Consider the following 6,000-nt stretch of genomic DNA (forward strand, 5'->3'; position numbering starts at 1 on the left):
ACAAGCGGCAGAAATGAGCTTCCTCCGAAGGGTGGCTGGCCTCTCCCTTAGAGATAGGGTGAGAAGTTCGGCCATCCGGGAGGGGCTCAGAGTAGAGCCGCTGCTCCTCCACATCGAAAGGAGCCAGTTGAGGTGGTTCGGGCATCTGACAAGGATGCCTCCTGGGCGCCTCCTGGGTGAGGTGTTCGGGCATGTCCCACCGGGAGGAGGCCCAGGGCAGACCCAGGACACGCTGGAGAGATTATATCTCTCGGCTGGCCTGGGAACGCCTTTGGTGTTCCCCGGATAAGCTGGAGGAGGTGGCTGGGGAGAGGGAGGTCTGGGCTTCTCTGCTTAGGCTGCTGCCCCCGCGACCCGGCCTCGGATAAAGCGGATGAAGATGGATGGATGGATGGATGGATGGCAGGGGAGTACAAGCAAGTCATTCCAAAATACATTTTTTCTTTTATCTTCAGTGTCCACAACTTGTTTTTGTATTAAAATGGAAAAAAACATACTTTCTTTTTAAAGACTCTACATCCAAATCATAGACTGTATATAGAAGATGGGCAATGTAATAGTAATGACATTGTTTTTTGGACTACTGTGCCCTAACGTTTTGTCTTTATCATACTGGCACTCCTCAACTAAAATTTTTTGCAGACATAAATGTCCAAATTTATTTGGGTAAGAGGATAGAGTGTTAATTTATCGGACAAAACCAGCACCCCGGAAAACTAAAAGCTCAATAACCCCAAGAGGCCCGCTTAGTTTGGCTTCATGTTAATGACATTCGCAATACAACACAGAAGTCAGCAAAACATTCTGTGCTCATGTCCACATATAATACAACAGGAAATTTGAAATGAGATTTAGCATTCGGTCATTACAAGAAAGAAATTCTGCTGTAAGGTTTTCAAGGCCATCATGAAACCCTGATTTGGATTACGAAGAAAAGAAGGAAGAATTATTTTATTCACTATAAATATAACAGATGGGGGCTTTGGGCAATTTGACCTGCATTTTTCATTTTCCCCACTTCAGTGTTTTATTATTTCGTGGGGCATTAAAGAAAAACTAATGTTTAAAAGCTCTAAATGGCCAGGCTCTGAAAAACAAAGAGATTGAGGTATACTGAGGTGATTCAACTTTGACAGAATGCAAATGAATGAACATTTTCACATTTCCACAACAAAAGTGGAATTTTAAAATCATAGCTACTCTGCTAAATGCTACAAAATATTTATAACAATTGCTTGAGACATTAAAAAGTATCAAAGTTTTTGAGCACTGTGATTTAAAGAGTGGATCTAATACTCGTTTGTATCCTGCCCCAGGATGCACATGCATGCAGTAAATTATGCATGATTTTATTTTTTTAATTAGATTTCTGATGTCCCATGAGCAGAAAAATACAATCAATCTTGAAAGTCTGTGATGTAAACAATGGAATTTTTGTGGAAGAAAAACGTCTACAGGGCATCTTTAACTGCACACAGTTTGAATCATGAAATAATGATAGCATGTCAGTAAAAATCATCGCCCTGGGAAGCTTTAAAACAAATATAATTTAGATGCCAGATGCCAGACATCTACAACGTCTTCAAAACAAGACAAAGTAAACATAAACAACCAAGAAAAATGTGGAATATAATGTTATGGAGCCGTGATTTTTTTTTCTCACCAGCAACCCAACAGGCCTGTTATTTATGGGTTCATGGAGCGTGTCACTGTGTCTCAACATGGTTTAGCTATACTTTGTGACTGAAGGACAATAAATAAACATTATTTGGAAAATGTTGTGGCAGAAATTATAGTCATTTTAACAAAATCTATTCAAACAATGACCGTATGGTGCGTTTGAGTATTCATATACAAAGTGCCCCTCCCAAGGCCCACTACTGGTTCCGGTAATACACATCAGCAGGAGTGTACTTCTCCAAAATCATACCTCAGTTTCTGGGCCAAAGCTATGGGGTTTTCTTTAGAGGGGGGGAACAACACAAAATGATTATGGCGGAAAAAATTATTCCTACCACAGGCCTGATCGCTTGACAATCATCATCATGAAAACAAACAAAAAAAACCAAAACAACTAAACTACACTGTTTTGAGATATTTCCAGTTCACTTAGGACCTGAAAAATCTTTAAACATTACAGCTTTCACCAAACTAGCATAATTTAATCAGCTATAACAACTCCACAGGAGCATCGCGGTATAGGAAAATGGAACCACAATGCATTATTGTGGATGATTGCAGTGCAATTTCAGTCTCCGGTTCAGAATTGTTATATCTCTAGATAGCATGCAAACATTTTTCCTTAACTTCAACCCCAGCCTCAACATTTTAGTAAATGTAACACTTCCACATGAGTCTGCACATTACACCAGACGCTAGTGAGTGAGAGTCTACCTCGGCAGAGCCAATCAGACGAGAGTAAGGACCTGAAAACAGCAGCAACAAGTTCCTCTTAATAAACCTTGTGCTGCTGGATGTATTTACATACATTTCTTTGGAAATCAGTATATTTGTGAAGAAGCTAGGTACATATAAATATATATGTCATTTTTAACCTGTGCACACATATGTTTGTGTGTCCACTTCCCTATATAAATATGGCTACTGGATGGTTCTAACGTCCCCTACTCTTATTTCATAAGAGAGTGCGGAAAACTCAGAGTCAGCACATTGGCATGAGAAAAGTCTCTGCTGGAAGCAGATCAGGTCACACATCTGCAAACCCCGCTCATGTCTATGTGTGTGGGAGTCTAGCAAGGGAAAGAGTGGGTGTCTGTGTGTATATGCATGCATATGTGTATAAATAAAATCAAGCATGCATGTCAGAGAGAGAATGACAAAAGTAATGAGCACAAGCACGAGTCCAGCAGAGACAAATTGCTTGACAAAATTTCCAGTTGTGTTTGTGCGCACACGGGCATACAGCGGTTTGTCTAAAGCTATCGATTATTAAATGTTTTTTGTTTTAAAATCGGGTTTTTCATCTTTTACAGGTGCCTGACGGTGGTAAAGCTGCTACTCGTCATAATTGGCAATTTCAGAGACAGTTTTTAAAACATTAATCAGAACTGAAAAATTAACTGTGCCTTTAGGCTTTAATGATTTATTGTGACTTACTGAATAGTTCAAATTCAGTGGTCGAGGTTTTGGAGTTCAATCTAATTTGAAGGAATCAAGTCTCTATCCTGTCTAACCCCCCAGCCCTGTTATTTGGACTAAGTATATCTGTGCACCATGTACCTTTCCCATTTGGTCTAAATCTGCTGTTTCTCTCTGTATATCAGACACACACAAGCACATTCTGAAAACCACGACTGAAGCCCAGGTGTACATGGATGTGTGCAAAATGTAATGGTTTCCAGAGTGCTGTTGAGCTGTCAGAGGTTTTGGAACATAACAGCTGTACTTAATGTTGTGTGTGACGACAGTGAGACACAAACTGATGGCTGTAATGTCTCTTAAAACTACTCGCCTCATGTTTTGAAATTTCTTTTCAGCTGCACAGTAGGGGCTGGTGTGTAATTGCTGTAGTTACACAGCTTCTCGCCAAATGTCTCATCACTGCTTTTCTCTGCATTAATGCAGAAGTGATCAAATAAAACATCCAACTGAACATGCTTTAGCTACATTAGGCTGAATATAAGCAAGTTATGCTTCTATAAAAATTGATGTGATGTTTAAGAGACACTGCCGATGATTTTTTATATCTGTATTTACACAGAGAATCGATTATGGGTAAAACTATAAAGTAAAACACTGTTTTCAAGCAATTGCACAAATGGATTTATGAGATTCTGAAGTGAAAGTAAATATGGTTCTTCTAGAAAATAAAAGGCACAAAACACACCGAAAACACACAACCTGAACTGCTCGAAGTGCAGATGGCCACAAATTTTGGGTGATGAATAAGAAAAAGTGTAGCTGGAACTCTGCCTTCTGTGTATCTCATCAGAGTGCAGTGTGTGTCCTAATCAAAACTGCAAAATGAGAAACATTGTTCTCCTGTAGTTCGTAAAACGGTCAAGCGTTCACTGATGAAGAGCAAACATACTGAGATTAGAAGCTTGCGAAACTGCTAAATGCATGTGCTGTTAATAAAAAGGCAATAAGGAGGAAAAACAAAGTCTCAGACTACTCTTTTGGCAGGTGTTGGATGGTGGTCATTTTTCTGGAATGATATAAACTCAGTTAACCTATTAGTGCGAGGCTAAATCAATTACCATTTCTTAATATATTGTAATCAGTGAAGTCATTTAGTCAGTAAGAAGCTTGATTAAATGATTGTTTTCAGTTCCTCTTAACATTATAGTGCTGGTTTCATATGATATTGAGTGTCTTTGGATGGTGCTGAATCCAAGTGAGTAGTTTAGGTAAATCACAGCTCATTATTAGTGGGATAAAAGAGAAAATATTTAAAAAGAAAATTGGCAATTTCTAGAGAAAATCATAATATTTGTAGTCATCATGCAGTACTTTTCAAACTTCAGAAGCCAAAGAAAGCTCACACTCCACAATCATTAACAACTCACAAAAAAAGATCCCAGCAAAATTTCAGATGAACTAAAAAGTAAAGAATCGCAGCATCAGCTCTTCCTTTTCTTTATTTCCCCTTTAAGTCATATAATTCACTCCACGTTTTCCCCCAGGTGTGCCACCCCACCACCCACATGCCCACCAATGAAGCCTGCGCAGTTTAAGAACCGCTGTCCTAATGTCTTGCGACCACAATAAAAGATATAACTGTACAGATATCATAATCACTCAATTCTGAATTTGATGCATACAAAGACACCAAAAAAACAAGCACGTTCTGAGCATTTTAGAATAGCTTGATCACTTTTTAAAGAAACAGCACTTCTGTCTCATTCCAGATGTTTGTATTTCTCCACTGAGGTTTCTGTATTTATCAGCATGCTGTTTAACACAGCGGGACTGTACTGTACAAACACCCCGGAGCTGTAATTAACGGGACTTTAACGGGTAACAACAGAAAAGTATACATCCGTCACATCCAGCTATGGCTGGCATCCCATCCCAGCTCTCCAAATTTCTCTTGCAACCCCAAGTTGCAGCACAGAAAAAACAAATCCCATGCGTTGTTGATTCTGCTGTAAGCTCTTATTAAAAGTGCGCATTGTGTCACCAGTAGAAGAAACTAGTTTGTGATGGGTTGGAAAGATTTTTTTTCTTGCGTAAAAGAAGTGCTGCATTTAAGTAAAGCCTCGAGACGTGCATAACATGCTTAAAACGTGGAGATTTATGGGCACAAACAACGCATTTCACTCTTTAAAAACATAAACTAACTTACTTCTTCCGAAGCGTGGAGCTGAAAACTGCAAGCACGGCGCAGATTTACTTTTCAGAAGTTGCTCATCTGATGGCCAGCGCAAGCACTAACGGGTTACGAGTCCTGCTTCTTCACTGCAGACTGCTCGGTCCGACTCAGACCTTACCGGGACGACTTTTACATATCACTCAATCGCAGGATCGGACGCGTGCTTTCCTGGTGGGGTTTTTGCCTTATTTGCTGCTTATCGTCTAGAACACTTGGAGGGGTAGAGACACGCTACGTCGCTTAAACAGAAAAAGTGGGCAGTGTTTTTCGCGCAGCGATCAAGCGCCCTCATCCGCCAGCAATCCACTCTGCTCTGTTGACCACCACCACAGAGGGGGCAGCTAGGGAGAATGACTGCCGGGCCAAACTTCCAAAATAAAACCCCTTTAACACGCTGCTACGGTTTCTGGTGAGAGCAAAAGTGAAGAGAAAGTAGTGACCTGCATGAACAGCTTATTAGGGCAGACTGTACTGTAGTTGAATGGGTGTGTTTAGAATTGTTATTTTAAACATCGTTAATGTTTTCGATATTTAGGAATGCGGAGAAATGTGGTTTTCTTTATTATTTAGATGATAACGTCATAGAAGAAAACACGTTTTGCTTTTCTTTTTCACGTAAAATGTCTATTCTCCCCCCAAAAGTTATATAACCATCAGAAAAAGAC

At 39.9% G+C, this 6,000-nt stretch overlaps 1 protein-coding gene across 1 annotated transcript in view; it reads right to left on the minus strand.

The window, feature by feature from the left end:
* ghra (growth hormone receptor a) overlaps positions 1 to 5,665 on the minus strand; it is a 30,087-nt gene extending 24,422 nt beyond the window's left edge. Inside the window, exon 1 of the mRNA XM_031727377.2 lies at positions 5,309 to 5,665. The gene's annotated coding sequence lies outside the window, so the exon portion shown is untranslated. The remainder of the gene's footprint in view (positions 1 to 5,308) is intronic.
* Positions 5,666 to 6,000: the final 335 nt, after the last annotated feature.

The sequence above is a fragment of the Oreochromis aureus genome, linkage group 12 (genome assembly GCF_013358895.1).
Source record: "Oreochromis aureus strain Israel breed Guangdong linkage group 12, ZZ_aureus, whole genome shotgun sequence".
Lineage (NCBI taxonomy): Eukaryota > Metazoa > Chordata > Actinopteri > Cichliformes > Cichlidae > Oreochromis > Oreochromis aureus.